We start from the raw sequence: 16,492 nt of genomic DNA on the forward strand, positions 1-16,492 counted from the left end.
TTTCCCTAATGGGAAATAGATGTTTGATTGTGAATAGGCTAGTTCCCATTAGACGAGAGGACCTTTGCGTCTGATTGGGTTAGGGTTCTGTTTCTCTAATGAGAAATAGATGCTTCATTGTGAATAGGCTAGTTCCCATTAGACGAGAGGACCTTTCTGCTTCTCCAGGTTGGTGGGCCATCTCTCTAATGTGAAATAGATGCTTCATTTGTAATAGGGTAGTTCCCATTAAACAAGAGGAAGTTTCTGCTACTCCAGGTTGGAGGTCTGGTTCTCTAATGGAAAATCAATGCTTCATTGTGAATAGGCTAGTTCCCATTGTACGAGAGGACTTTTTTGCTTCTCCAAGTTGGAGGTCCGTTTCTCTAATGGCAAATAGATGCTTCATTGTGAATAGGCTTGTTCCCATTAGACGAGATGACCTTTCTGCTTCTCCAAGTTGGAAGTCTGTTTCTCTAATGGGAAACAGATGCTTCTATGTGAATAGGCTAGTTCCCATTAGACGAGAACACCTTTCTGCGTCTCCAGTTTGGAGGTCCATTTCTCTAAAGGGAAATAGAAGCTTCATTGTGATCAGGCTAATTCCCTTCAGACGAGTGGACTTTCCTGCTTCTCCAGGTTGGAGGGCTGTTTCTCTAATGGGAAATAGATGTTTCATTGGGAGTACACTTGTTCCCATTAGACGAGAGGACCTTTCTGCTTCTCCAGGTTGGGCGGCCGGTTCTCTAATGAGAAATAGATGTTTCATTGTGAATAAGGTAGTTCCCATTAGATGAGAGGATCTTTGCATCTGTTTGGGTTAAGAGTCAGTTTCTTCAATGGGAAATAGATGCTTCATTGTGAATAGGTTATTTCCCATTAGATGAGAGGGCCTTTCTGCTTCTCAAGGTTGGAGGGCCGTTTCTCTAATGGGAAATAGATGCTTAATTGTGAGGTGGCTAGTTCCCATTAGACGAGAGGACCTTTATGCTTCGCCAGGATGGAGGTCTGTTTCTCTAATGGGAAATAGATGCTTCATTGTGAATAGCCTAGTTCCCATTAGAGGAGAGGACCTTTGCATCTCCTTGGGTTAGGGGTCACTTTCTTTAATGGGAAATAGATGCTTCATTGTGAGTAGGCTCATTCCCATTAGACAAGAGGACCTTTCTGCTTCTCCAGGTTGGAGGGCCGTTTCTCTAAATGGGAAACAGATGCTTCATTGTGAATAGGCTAGTTCCCATTAGACGAGAGGACCTTTCTGCTTCTCCAGGTTGGAGGTCTGTTTCTCTAAATGGGAAACAGATGCTTCATTGTGAATAGGCTAGTTCTCATTAGAAGAGATGACCTTTGTGTCTCATTGGGTTAGGGGTCATTTTCTCTAATGGGAAATAGCTGCTTCATTGTGAATAGGCTAGTTCCCATTAGACAAGAGGACCTTTGCGTCTCCTTGGGTCAGGGGACCGTTTCTCTAAGGGGAAATAGATGCTTCATTCTGAAGACAAGTGGACTATTCTGCTTCTCTGGGTTGTAGGTCTGTTTCTCTAATGGGAAATAGATGCTTCATTGTGAGTAGGCTAGTTCCAATTAGACAAGAGGACCTTTCTGCTTCTCCAGGTTGGAGTGCCGTTTCTCTAAGGGGAAATAGATGCTTCATTGTGAGGTGCCTAGTTCCCATTAGATGAGAGGACCTTTCTACTTCTCCAGGTCGGAGGTCCGTTTCTCTAAATGGGAAATAGATGCTTCATTGTGAATAGGCTAGTTCTCATTAGAAGAGAGGACCTTTGTGTCTCCTTGGGTTAGGGGTCAGTTTCTCTAATGGGAAATAGCTGCTTCATTGTGAATAGGCTAGTACCCATTTGACGAGAGGACCTTTCTGCTTCTCCAGGTTGGAGGTCTGTTTCTCAAATAGGAAATAGATGTTTCATTGTGAGTTGGCTAGTGCCCATTAGATGAGAGGACCTTTCTGCTACTCTGGGTTGGAGGTCCATTTCTCTAATGGGAAAAAGATGCTTTATTGTGAATAGGCTAGTTCCCATTAGACAAGTGGACCTTTCTGCTTCCCCAGCTTGGAGGGCCATCTCTCTAATGGGAAGTAGATGCTTCATTGCTAATAGGCTAGTTCCCATTAGACGAGAGGACCTTTCTGCTTATCCAGGTTGGAGGGCGTTTCTCTAATGTGAAATAGATGCTACATTGCTAATTGGCTAGTTCCCATTAAACAAGAGGAACTTTCTGCTACTCCAGGTTGGAGGTCTGTAGCTGTAAAGGAAAATAGAGCCTTCATTGTGAATAGGCTAGTTCTCATTGTACGAGAGGGCTTTTCTGCTTCTCCAGGTTTGAGGTCCATTTCTCTAATGGGAAATAGATGATTAATTGTGAATAGGCTAGTTCCCATTAGACGAGAGAACCTTTGCGTCTGATTGGGTTAGGGCTCTGTTTCTCTAATGAGAAATAGATGCTTCATTGTGAATAGGCTAGTTCCCATTAGACGAGAGGACCTTTCTGCTTCTCCAGGTTGGTGGGCCATCTCTCTAATGTGAAATAGATGCTTCATTTGTAATAGGGTAGTTCCCATTAAACAAGAGGAACTTTCTGCTACTCCAGGTTGGAGGTCTGGTTCTCTAATGGAAAATCAATGCTTCATTGTGAATAGGCTAGTTCCCATTGTACGAGAGGACTTTTTTGCTTCTCCAAGTTGGAGGTCCGTTTCTCTAATGGCAAATAGATGCTTCATTGTGAATAGGCTTGTTCCCATTAGACGAGATGACCTTTCTGCTTCTCCAAGTTGGAAGTCTGTTTCTCTAATGGGAAACAGATGCTTCTATGTGAATAGGCTAGTTCCCATTAGACCAGAACACCTTTCTGCGTCTCCAGTTTGGAGGTCCATTTCTCTAAAGGGAAATAGAAGCTTCATTGTGATCAGGCTAATTCCCTTCAGACGAGTGGACTTTCCTGCTTCTCCAGGTTGGAGGGCTGTTTCTCTAATGGGAAATAGATGTTTCATTGGGAGTACACTTGTTCCCATTAGACGAGAGGACCTTTCTGCTTCTCCAGGTTGGGTGGCTGGTTCTCTAATGAGAAATAGATGTTTCATTGTGAATAAGGTAGTTCCCATTAGATGAGAGGATCTTTGCATCTGTTTGGGTTAAGAGTCAGTTTCTTCAATGGGAAATAGATGCTTCATTGTGAATAGTTTATTTCCCATTAGATGAGAGGGCCTTTCTGCTTCTCAAGGTTGGAGGGCCGTTTCTCTAATGGGAAATAGATGCTTAATTGTGAGGTGGCTAGTTCCCATTAGACGAGAGGACCTTTATGCTTCGCCAGGATGGAGGTCTGTTTCTCTAATGGGAAATAGATGCTTCATTGTGAATAGCCTAGTTCCCATTAGAGGAGAGGACCTTTGCATCTCCTTGGGCTAGGGGTCAGTTTCTTTAATGGGAAATAGATGCTTCATTGTGAGTAGGCTCATTCCCATTAGACAAGAGGACCTTTCTGCTTCTCCAGGTTGGAGGGCCGTTTCTCTAAATGGGAAACAGATGCTTCATTGTGAATAGGCTAGTTCCCATTAGACGAGAGGACCTTTCTGCTTCTCCAGGTTGGAGGTCTGTTTCTCTAAATGGGAAACAGATGCTTCATTGTGAATAGGCTAGTTCTCATTAGAAGAGATGACCTTTGTGTCTCGTTGGGTTAGGGGTCATTTTCTCTAATGGGAAATAGCTGCTTCATTGTGAATAGGCTAGTTCCCATTAGACAAGAGGACCTTTGCGTCTCCTTGGGTCAGGGGACCGTTTCTCTAAGGGGAAATAGATGCTTCATTCTGAAGACAAGTGGACTATTCTGCTTCTCTGGGTTGTAGGTCTGTTTCTCTAATGGGAAATAGATGCTTCATTGTGAGTAGGCTAGTTCCAATTAGACAAGAGGACCTTTCTGCTTCTCCAGGTTGGAGTGCCGTTTCTCTAAGGGGAAATAGATGCTTCATTGTGAGGTGCCTAGTTCACATTAGATGAGAGGACCTTTCTTCTTCTCCAGGTCGGAGGTCCGTTTCTCTAAATGGGAAATAGATGCTTCATTGTGAATAGGCTAGTTCTCATTAGAAGAGAGGACCTTTGTGTCTCCTTGGGTTAGGGGTCAGTTTCTCTAATGGGAAATAGCTGCTTCATTGTGAATAGGCTAGTACCCATTTGACGAGAGGACCTTTCTGCTTCTCCAGGTTGGAGGTCTGTTTCTCAAATAGGAAATAGATGGTTCATTGTGAGTTGGCTAGTGCCCATTAGATGAGAGGACCTTTCTGCTTCCCTGGGTTGGAGGTCCATTTCTCTAATGGGAAAAAGATGCTTTATTGTGAATAGGCTAGTTCCCATTAGACAAGTGGACCTTTCTGCTTCTCCAGCTTGGAGGGCCATCTCTCTAATGGAAAGTAGATGCTTCATTGCTACTAGGCTAGTTCCCATTAGACGAGAGGACCTTTCTGCTTATCCATGTTGGAGGGCGTTTCTCTAATGTGAAATAGATGCTACATTGCTAATTGGCTAGTTCCCATTAAACAAGAGGAACTTTCTGCTACTCCAGGTTGGAGGTCTGTTTCTGTAAAGGAAAATAGAGCCTTCATTGTGAATAGGCTAGTTCTCATTGTACGAGAGGGCTTTTCTGCTTCTCCAGGTTTGAGGTCCATTTCTCTAATGGGAAATAGATGATTAATTGTGAATAGGCTAGTTCCCAATAGACGGGGGGACCTTTCTGTTTCTCCAGGTTGGAGGGCGTTTCTCTAATGGGAAATAGATGTTTGATTGTGAATAGGCTAGTTCCCATTAGACGAGAGGACCTTTGCGTCTGATTGGGTTAGGGTTCTGTTTCTCTAATGAGAAATAGATGCTTCATTGTGAATAGGCTAGTTCCCATTAGACGAGAGGACCTTTCTGCTTCTCCAGGTTGGTGGGCCATCTCTCTAATGTGAAATAGATGCTTCATTTGTAATAGGGTAGTTCCCATTAAACAAGAGGAACTTTCTGCTACTCCAGGTTGGAGGTCTGGTTCTCTAATGGAAAATCAATGCTTCATTGTGAATAGGCTAGTTCCCATTGTACGAGAGGACTTTTTTGCTTCTCCAAGTTGGAGGTCCGTTTCTCTAATGGCAAATAGATGCTTCATTGTGAATAGGCTAGTTCCCATTAGACGAGATGACCTTTCTGCTTCTCCAGGTTGGAAGTCTGTTTCTCTAATGGGAAACAGATGCTTCTATGTGAATAGGCTAGTTCCCATTAGACGAGAACACCTTTCTGCGTCTCCAGTTTGGAGGTCCATTTCTCTAATGGGAAATAGAAGCTTCATCTTGATCAGGCTAATTCCCTTCAGACGAGTGGACTTTCCTGCTTCTCCAGGTTGGATATCTGTTTCTCTAAATGGGAAACAGATGCTTCATTGTGAATAGGCTAGTTCTCATTAGAAGAGATGACCTTTGTGTCTCCTTGGGTTAGGGGTCATTTTCTCTAATGGGAAATAGCTGCTTCATTGTGAATAGGCTAGTTCCCATTAGACAAGAGGACCTTTGCGTCTCCTTGGGTTAGGGGACCGTTTCTCTAAGGGGAAATAGATGCTTCATTCTGAAGACATGTGGACTTTTCTGCTTCTCCGGGTTGTAGGTCTGTTTCTCTAATGGGAAATAGATGCTTCATTGTGAGTAGGCTAGTTCCAATTAGACGAGAGGACCTTTCTGCTTCTCCAGGTTGGAGTGCCGTTTCTCTAAGGGGAAATAGATGCTTCATTGTGAGGTGCCTAGTTCCCATTAGATGAGAGGACCTTTCTACTTCTCCAGGTCGGAGGTCCGTTTCTCTAAATGGGAAACAGATGCTTCATTGTGAATAGGCTAGTTCTCATTAGAAGAGAGGACCTTTGTGTCTCCTTGGGTTAGGGGTCAGTTTCTCTAATGGGAAATAGCTGCTTCATTGTGAATAGGCTAGTTCCCATTTGACGAGAGGACCTTTCTGCTTCTCCAGGTTGGAGGTCTGTTTCTCAAATAGGAAATAGATGTTTCATTGTGAGTTGGCTAGTGCCCATTAGATGAGAGGACCTTTCTGCTACTCTGGGTTGGAGGTCCATTTCTCTAATGGGAAAAAGATGCTTTATTGTGAATAGGCTAGTTCCCATTAGACAAGTGGACCTTTCTGCTTCCCCAGCTTGGAGGGCCATCTCTCTAATGGGAAGTAGATGCTTCATTGCTAATAGGCTAGTTCCCATTAGACGAGAGGACCTTTCTGCTTATCCAGGTTGGAGGGCGTTTCTCTAATGTGAAATAGATGCTACATTGCTAATTGGCTAGTTCCCATTAAACAAGAGGAACTTTCTGCTACTCCAGGTTGGAGGTCTGTTTCTGTAAAGGAAAATAGAGCCTTCATTGTGAATAGGCTAGTTCTCATTGTACGAGAGGGCTTTTCTGCTTCTCCAGGTTTGAGGTCCATTTCTCTAATGGGAAATAGATGATTAATTGTGAATAGGCTAGTTCCCAATAGACGAGAGGACCTTTCTGCTTCTCCAGGTTGGAGGGCGTTTCCCTAATGGGAAATAGATGTTTGATTGTGAATAGGCTAGTTCCCATTAGACGAGAGGACCTTTGCGTCTGATTGGGTTAGGGTTCTGTTTCTCTAATGAGAAATAGATGCTTCATTGTGAATAGGCTAGTTCCCATTAGACGAGAGGACCTTTCTGCTTCTCCAGGTTGGTGGGCCATCTCTCTAATGTGAAATAGATGCTTCATTTGTAATAGGGTAGTTCCCATTAAACAAGAGGAACTTTCTGCTACTCCAGGTTGGAGGTCTGGTTCTCTAATGGAAAATCAATGCTTCATTGTGAATAGGCTAGTTCCCATTGTACGAGAGGACTTTTTTGCTTCTCCAAGTTGGAGGTCCGTTTCTCTAATGGCAAATAGATGCTTCATTGTGAATAGGCTTGTTCCCATTAGACGAGATGACCTTTCTGCTTCTCCAAGTTGGAAGTCTGTTTCTCTAATGGGAAACAGATGCTTCTATGTGAATAGGCTAGTTCCCATTAGACGAGAACACCTTTCTGCGTCTCCAGTTTGGAGGTCCATTTCTCTAAAGGGAAATAGAAGCTTCATTGTGATCAGGCTAATTCCCTTCAGACGAGTGGACTTTCCTGCTTCTCCAGGTTGGAGGGCTGTTTCTCTAATGGGAAATAGATGTTTCATTGGGAGTACACTTGTTCCCATTAGACGAGAGGACCTTTCTGCTTCTCCAGGTTGGGTGGCCGGTTCTCTAATGAGAAATAGATGTTTCATTGTGAATAAGGTAGTTCCCATTAGATGAGAGGATCTTTGCATCTGTTTGGGTTAAGAGTCAGTTTCTTCAATGGGAAATAGATGCTTCATTGTGAATAGGTTATTTCCCATTAGATGAGAGGGCCTTTCTGCTTCTCAAGGTTGGAGGGCCGTTTCTCTAATGGGAAATAGATGCTTAATTGTGAGGTGGCTAGTTCCCATTAGACGAGAGGACCTTTATGCTTCGCCAGGATGGAGGTCTGTTTCTCTAATGGGAAATAGATGCTTCATTGTGAATAGCCTAGTTCCCATTAGAGGAGAGGACCTTTGCATCTCCTTGGGTTAGGGGTCAGTTTCTTTAATGGGAAATAGATGCTTCATTGTGAGTAGGCTCATTCCCATTAGACAAGAGGACCTTTCTGCTTCTCCAGGTTGGAGGGCCGTTTCTCTAAATGGGAAACAGATGCTTCATTGTGAATAGGCTAGTTCCCATTAGACGAGAGGACCTTTCTGCTTCTCCAGGTTGGAGGTCTGTTTCTCTAAATGGGAAACAGATGCTTCATTGTGAATAGGCTAGTTCTCATTAGAAGAGATGACCTTTGTGTCTCGTTGGGTTAGGGGTCATTTTCTCTAATGGGAAATAGCTGCTTCATTGTGAATAGGCTAGTTCCCATTAGACAAGAGGACCTTTGCGTCTCCTTGGGTCAGGGGACCGTTTCTCTAAGGGGAAATAGATGCTTCATTCTGAAGACAAGTGGACTATTCTGCTTCTCTGGGTTGTAGGTCTGTTTCTCTAATGGGAAATAGATGCTTCATTGTGAGTAGGCTAGTTCCAATTAGACAAGAGGACCTTTCTGCTTCTCCAGGTTGGAGTGCCGTTTCTCTAAGGGGAAATAGATGCTTCATTGTGAGGTGCCTAGTTCCCATTAGATGAGAGGACCTTTCTACTTCTCCAGGTCGGAGGTCCGTTTCTCTAAATGGGAAATAGATGCTTCATTGTGAATAGGCTAGTTCTCATTAGAAGAGAGGACCTTTGTGTCTCCTTGGGTTAGGGGTCAGTTTCTCTAATGGGAAATAGCTGCTTCACTGTGAATAGGCTAGTACCCATTTGACGAGAGGACCTTTCTGCTTCTCCAGGTTGGAGGTCTGTTTCTCAAATAGGAAATAGATGTTTCATTGTGAGTTGGCTAGTTCCCATTAGACGAGAGGACCTTTCTGCTTCTCCAGGTTGGAGGTCTGTTTCTCTAAATGGGAAACAGATGCTTCATTGTGAATAGGCTAGTTCCCATTAGACAAGTGGACCTTTCTGCTTCCCCAGCTTGGAGGGCCATCTCTCTAATGGGAAGTAGATGCTTCATTGCTAATAGGCTAGTTCCCATTAGACGAGAGGACCTTTCTGCTTATCCAGGTTGGAGGGCGTTTCTCTAATGTGAAATAGATGCTACATTGCTAATTGGCTAGTTCCCATTAAACAAGAGGAACTTTCTGCTACTCCAGGTTGGAGGTCTGTTTCTGTAAAGGAAAATAGAGCCTTCATTGTGAATAGGCTAGTTCTCATTGTACGAGAGGGCTTTTCTGCTTCTCCAGGTTTGAGGTCCATTTCTCTAATGGGAAATAGATGATTAATTGTGAATAGGCTAGTTCCCAATAGACGGGGGGACCTTTCTGTTTCTCCAGGTTGGAGGGCGTTTTTCTAATGGGAAATAGATGTTTGATTGTGAATAGGCTAGTTCCCATTAGACGAGAGGACCTTTGCGTCTGATTGGGTTAGGGTTCTGTTTCTCTAATGAGAAATAGATGCTTCATTGTGAATAGGCTAGTTCCCATTAGACGAGAGGACCTTTCTGCTTCTCCAGGTTGGTGGGCCATCTCTCTAATGTGAAATAGATGCTTCATTTGTAATAGGGTAGTTCCCATTAAACAAGAGGAACTTTCTGCTACTCCAGGTTGGAGGTCTGGTTCTCTAATGGAAAATCAATGCTTCATTGTGAATCGGCTAGTTCCCATTGTACGAGAGGACTTTTTTGCTTCTCCAAGTTGGAGGTCCGTTTCTCTAATGGCAAATAGATGCTTCATTGTGAATAGGCTAGTTCTCATTAGACGAGATGACCTTTCTGCTTCTCCAGGTTGGAAGTCTGTTTCTCTAATGGGAAACAGATGCTTCTATGTGAATAGGCTAGTTCCCATTAGACGAGAACACCTTTCTGCGTCTCCAGTTTGGAGGTCCATTTCTCTAATGGGAAATAGAAGCTTCATCTTGATCAGGCTAATTCCCTTCAGACGAGTGGACTTTCCTGCTTCTCCAGGTTGGATATCTGTTTCTCTAAATGGGAAACAGATGCTTCATTGTGAATAGGCTAGTTCTCATTAGAAGAGATGACCTTTGTGTCTCCTTGGGTTAGGGGTCATTTTCTCTAATGGGAAATAGCTGCTTCATTGTGAATAGGCTAGTTGCCATTAGACAAGAGGACCTTTGCGTCTCCTTGGGTTAGGGGACCGTTTCTCTAAGGGGAAATAGATGCTTCATTCTGAAGACAAGTGGACTTTTCTGCTTCTCCGGGTTGTAGGTCTGTTTCTCTAATGGGAAATAGATGCTTCATTGTGAGTAGGCTAGTTCCAATTAGACGAGAGGACCTTTCTGCTTCTCCAGGTTGGAGTGCCGTTTCTCTAAGGGGAAATAGATGCTTCATTGTGAGGTGCCTAGTTCCCATTAGATGAGAGGACCTTTCTACTTCTCCAGGTCGGAGGTCCGTTTCTCTAAATGGGAAACAGATGCTTCATTGTGAATAGGCTAGTTCTCATTAGAAGAGAGGACCTTTGTTTCTCCTTGGGTTAGGGGTCAGTTTCTCTAATGGGAAATAGCTGCTTCATTGTGAATAGGCTAGTACCCATTTGACGAGAGGACCTTTCTGCTTCTCCAGGTTGGAGGTCTGTTTCTCAAATAGGAAATAGATGTTTCATTGTGAGTTGGCTAGTGCCCATTAGATGAGAGGACCTTTCTGCTACTCTGGGTTGAAGGTCCATTTCTCTAATGGGAAAAAGATGCTTTATTGTGAATAGGCTAGTTCCCATTAGACAAGTGGACCTTTCTGCTTCCCCAGCTTGGAGGGCCATCTCTCTAATGGGAAGTAGATGCTTCATTGCTAATAGGCTAGTTCCCATTAGACGAGAGGACCTTTCTGCTTATCCAGGTTGGAGGGCGTTTCTCTAATGTGAAATAGATGCTACATTGCTAATTGGCTAGTTCCCATTAAACAAGAGGAACTTTCTGCTACTCCAGGTTGGAGGTCTGTTTCTGTAAAGGAAAATAGAGCCTTCATTGTGAATAGGCTAGTTCTCATTGTACGAGAGGGCTTTTCTGCTTCTCCAGGTTTGAGGTCCATTTCTCTAATGGGAAATAGATGATTAATTGTGAATAGGCTAGTTCCCAATAGACGAGAGGACCTTTCTGCTTCTCCAGGTTGGAGGGCGTTTCCCTAATGGGAAATAGATGTTTGATTGTGAATAGGCTAGTTCCCATTAGACGAGAGGACCTTTGCGTCTGATTGGGTTAGGGTTCTGTTTCTCTAATGAGAAATAGATGCTTCATTGTGAATAGGCTAGTTCCCATTAGACGAGAGGACCTTTCTGCTTCTCCAGGTTGGTGGGCCATCTCTCTAATGTGAAATAGATGCTTCATTTGTAATAGGGTAGTTCCCATTAAACAAGAGGAACTTTCTGCTACTCCAGGTTGGAGGTCTGGTTCTCTAATGGAAAATCAATGCTTCATTGTGAATAGGCTAGTTCCCATTGTACGAGAGGACTTTTTTGCTTCTCCAAGTTGGAGGTCCGTTTCTCTAATGGCAAATAGATGCTTCATTGTGAATAGGCTTGTTCCCATTAGACGAGATGACCTTTCTGCTTCTCCAAGTTGGAAGTCTGTTTCTCTAATGGGAAACAGATGCTTCTATGTGAATAGGCTAGTTCCCATTAGACGAGAACACCTTTCTGCGTCTCCAGTTTGGAGGTCCATTTCTCTAAAGGGAAATAGAAGCTTCATTGTGATCAGGCTAATTCCCTTCAGACGAGTGGACTTTCCTGCTTCTCCAGGTTGGAGGGCTGTTTCTCTAATGGGAAATAGATGTTTCATTGGGAGTACACTTGTTCCCATTAGACGGGAGGACCTTTCTGCTTCTCCAGGTTGGGTGGCCGGTTCTCTAATGAGAAATAGATGTTTAATTGTGAATAAGGTAGTTCCCATTAGATGAGAGGATCTTTGCATCTGTTTGGGTTAAGAGTCAGTTTCTTCAATGGGAAATAGATGCTTCATTGTGAATAGGTTATTTCCCATTAGATGAGAGGGCCTTTCTGCTTCTCAAGGTTGGAGGGCCGTTTCTCTAATGGGAAATAGATGCTTAATTGTGAGGTGGCTAGTTCCCATTAGACGAGAGGACCTTTATGCTTCGCCAGGATGGAGGTCTGTTTCTCTAATGGGAAATAGATGCTTCATTGTGAATAGCCTAGTTCCCATTAGAGGAGAGGACCTTTGCATCTCCTTGGGTTAGGGGTCACTTTCTTTAATGGGAAATAGATGCTTCATTCTGAAGACAAGTGGACTATTCTGCTTCTCTGGGTTGTAGGTCTGTTTCTCTAATGGGAAATAGATGCTTCATTGTGAGTAGGCTAGTTCCAATTAGACAAGAGGACCTTTCTGCTTCTCCAGGTTGGAGTGCCGTTTCTCTAAGGGGAAATAGATGCTTCATTGTGAGGTGCCTAGTTCCCATTAGATGAGAGGACCTTTCTACTTCTCCAGGTCGGAGGTCCGTTTCTCTAAATGGGAAATAGATGCTTCATTGTGAATAGGCTAGTTCTCATTAGAAGAGAGGACCTTTGTGTCTCCTTGGGTTAGGGGTCAGTTTCTCTAATGGGAAATAGCTGCTTCATTGTGAATAGGCTAGTACCCATTTGACGAGAGGACCTTTCTGCTTCTCCAGGTTGGAGGTCTGTTTCTCAAATAGGAAATAGATGGTTCATTGTGAGTTGGCTAGTGCCCATTAGATGAGAGGACCTTTCTGCTTCCCTGGGTTGGAGGTCCATTTCTCTAATGGGAAAAAGATGCTTTATTGTGAATAGGCTAGTTCCCATTAGACAAGTGGACCTTTCTGCTTCTCCAGCTTGGAGGGCCATCTCTCTAATGGAAAGTAGATGCTTCATTGCTACTAGGCTAGTTCCCATTAGACGAGAGGACCTTTCTGCTTATCCATGTTGGAGGGCGTTTCTCTAATGTGAAATAGATGCTACATTGCTAATTGGCTAGTTCCCATTAAACAAGAGGAACTTTCTGCTACTCCAGGTTGGAGGTCTGTTTCTGTAAAGGAAAATAGAGCCTTCATTGTGAATAGGCTAGTTCTCACTGTACGAGAGGGCTTTTCTGCTTCTCCAGGTTTGAGGTCCATTTCTCTAATGGGAAATAGATGATTAATTGTGAATAGGCTAGTTCCCAATAGACGGGGGACCTTTCTGTTTCTCCAGGTTGGAGGGCGTTTCTCTAATGGGAAATAGATGTTTGATTGTGAATAGGCTAGTTCCCATTAGACGAGAGGACCTTTGCGTCTGATTGGGTTAGGGTTCTGTTTCTCTAATGAGAAATAGATGCTTCATTGTGAATAGGCTAGTTCCCATTAGACGAGAGGACCTTTCTGCTTCTCCAGGTTGGTGGGCCATCTCTCTAATGTGAAATAGATGCTTCATTTGTAATAGGGTAGTTCCCATTAAACAAGAGGAACTTTCTGCTACTCCAGGTTGGAGGTCTGGTTCTCTAATGGAAAATCAATGCTTCATTGTGAATAGGCTAGTTCCCATTGTACGAGAGGACTTTTTTGCTTCTCCAAGTTGGAGGTCCGTTTCTCTAATGGCAAATAGATGCTTCATTGTGAATAGGCTAGTTCCCATTAGACGAGATGACCTTTCTGCTTCTCCAGGTTGGAAGTCTGTTTCTCTAATGGGAAACAGATGCTTCTATGTGAATAGGCTAGTTCCCATTAGACGAGAACACCTTTCTGCGTCTCCAGTTTGGAGGTCCATTTCTCTAATGGGAAATAGAAGCTTCATCTTGATCAGGCTAATTCCCTTCAGACGAGTGGACTTTCCTGCTTCTCCAGGTTGGATATCTGTTTCTCTAAATGGGAAACAGATGCTTCATTGTGAATAGGCTAGTTCTCATTAGAAGAGATGACCTTTGTGTCTCCTTGGGTTAGGGGTCATTTTCTCTAATGGGAAATGGCTGCTTCATTGTGAATAGGCTAGTTCCCATTAGACAAGAGGACCTTTGCGTCTCCTTGGGTTAGGGGACCGTTTCTCTAAGGGGAAATAGATGCTTCATTCTGAAGACAAGTGGACTTTTCTGCTTCTCCGGGTTGTAGGTCTGTTTCTCTAATGGGAAATAGATGCTTCATTGTGAGTAGGCTAGTTCCAATTAGACGAGAGGACCTTTCTGCTTCTCCAGGTTGGAGTGCCGTTTCTCTAAGGGGAAATAGATGCTTCATTGTGAGGTGCCTAGTTCCCATTAGATGAGAGGACCTTTCTACTTCTCCAGGTCGGAGGTCCGTTTCTCTAAATGGGAAACAGATGCTTCATTGTGAATAGGCTAGTTCTCATTAGAAGAGAGGACCTTTGTGTCTCCTTGGGTTAGGGGTCAGTTTCTCTAATGGGAAATAGCTGCTTCATTGTGAATAGGCTAGTTCCCATTTTACGAGAGGACCTTTCTGCTTCTCCAGGTTGGAGGTCTGTTTCTCAAATAGGAAATAGATGTTTCATTGTGAGTTGGCTAGTGCCCATTAGATGAGAGGACCTTTCTGCTACTCTGGGTTGGAGGTCCATTTCTCTAATGGGAAAAAGATGCTTTATTGTGAATAGGCTAGTTCCCATTAGACAAGTGGACCTTTCTGCTTCCCCAGCTTGGAGGGCCATCTCTCTAATGGGAAGTAGATGCTTCATTGCTAATAGGCTAGTTCCCATTAGACGAGAGGACCTTTCTGCTTATCCAGGTTGGAGGGCGTTTCTCTAATGTGAAATAGATGCTACATTGCTAATTGGCTAGTTCCCATTAAACAAGAGGAACTTTCTGCTACTCCAGGTTGGAGGTCTGTTTCTGTAAAGGAAAATAGAGCCTTCATTGTGAATAGGCTAGTTCTCATTGTACGAGAGGGCTTTTCTGCTTCTCCAGGTTTGAGGTCCATTTCTCTAATGGGAAATAGATGATTAATTGTGAATAGGCTAGTTCCCAATAGACGAGAGGACCTTTCTGCTTCTCCAGGTTGGAGGGCGTTTCCCTAATGGGAAATAGATGTTTGATTGTGAATAGGCTAGTTCCCATTAGACGAGAGGACCTTTGCGTCTGATTGGGTTAGGGTTCTGTTTCTCTAATGAGAAATAGATGCTTCATTGTGAATAGGCTAGTTCCCATTAGACGAGAGGACCTTTCTGCTTCTCCAGGTTGGTGGGCCATCTCTCTAATGTGAAATAGATGCTTCATTTGTAATAGGGTAGTTCCCATTAAACAAGAGGAACTTTCTGCTACTCCAGGTTGGAGGTCTGGTTCTCTAATGGAAAATCAATGCTTCATTGTGAATAGGCTAGTTCCCATTGTACGAGAGGACTTTTTTGCTTCTCCAAGTTGGAGGTCCGTTTCTCTAATGGCAAATAGATGCTTCATTGTGAATAGGCTTGTTCCCATTAGACGAGATGACCTTTCTGCTTCTCCAAGTTGGAAGTCTGTTTCTCTAATGGGAAACAGATGCTTCTATGTGAATAGGCTAGTTCCCATTAGACGAGAACACCTGTCTGCGTCTCCAGTTTGGAGGTCCATTTCTCTAAAGGGAAATAGAAGCTTCATTGTGATCAGGCTAATTCCCTTCAGACGAGTGGACTTTCCTGCTTCTCCAGGTTGGAGGGCTGTTTCTCTAATGGGAAATAGATGTTTCATTGGGAGTACACTTGTTCCCATTAGACGAGAGGACCTTTCTGCTTCTCCAGGTTGGGTGGCCGGTTCTCTAATGAGAAATAGATGTTTCATTGTGAATAAGGTAGTTCCCATTAGATGAGAGGATCTTTGCATCTGTTTGGGTTAAGAGTCAGTTTCTTCAATGGGAAATAGATGCTTCATTGTGAATAGGTTATTTCCCATTAGATGAGAGGGCCTTTCTGCTTCTCAAGGTTGGAGGGCCGTTTCTCTAATGGGAAATAGATGCTTAATTGTGAGGTGGCTAGTTCCCATTAGACGAGAGGACCTTTATGCTTCGCCAGGATGGAGGTCTGTTTCTCTAATGGGAAATAGATGCTTCATTGTGAATAGCCTAGTTCCCATTAGAGGAGAGGACCTTTGCATCTCCTTGGGTTAGGGGTCAGTTTCTTTAATGGGAAATAGATGCTTCATTGTGAGTAGGCTCATTCCCATTAGACAAGAGGACCTTTCTGCTTCTCCAGGTTGGAGGGCCGTTTCTCTAAATGGGAAACAGATGCTTCATTGTGAATAGGCTAGTTCCCATTAGACGAGAGGACCTTTCTGCTTCTCCAGGTTGGAGGTCTGTTTCTCTAAATGGGAAACAGATGCTTCATTGTGAATAGGCTAGTTCTCATTAGAAGAGATGACCTTTGTGTCTCGTTGGGTTAGGGGTCATTTTCTCTAATGGGAAATAGCTGCTTCATTGTGAATAGGCTAGTTCCCATTAGACAAGAGGACCTTTGCGTCTCCTTGGGTCAGGGGACCGTTTCTCTAAGGGGAAATAGATGCTTCATTCTGAAGACAAGTGGACTATTCTGCTTCTCTGGGTTGTAGGTCTGTTTCTCTAATGGGAAATAGATGCTTCATTGTGAGTAGGCTAGTTCCAATTAGACAAGAGGACCTTTCTGCTTCTCCAGGTTGGAGTGCCGTTTCTCTAAGGGGAAATAGATGCTTCATTGTGAGGTGCCTAGTTCCCATTAGATGAGAGGACCTTTCTACTTCTCCAGGTCGGAGGTCCGTTTCTCTAAATGGGAAATAGATGCTTCATTGTGAATAGGCTAGTTCTCATTAGAAGAGAGGACCTTTGTGTCTCCTTGGGTTAGGGGTCAGTTTCTCTAATGGGAAATAGCTGCTTCATTGTGAATAGGCTAGTACCCATTTGACGAGAGGACCTTTCTGCTTCTCCAGGTTGGAGGTCTGTTTCTCAAATAGGAAATAGATGTTTCATTGTGAGTTGGCTAGTGCCCATTAGATGAGAGGAC

This window comes from Ambystoma mexicanum, chromosome 7p (assembly GCF_040938575.1).
Source record: "Ambystoma mexicanum isolate Mex_15411 chromosome 7p, UKY_AmexF1_1, whole genome shotgun sequence".
Lineage (NCBI taxonomy): Eukaryota > Metazoa > Chordata > Amphibia > Caudata > Ambystomatidae > Ambystoma > Ambystoma mexicanum.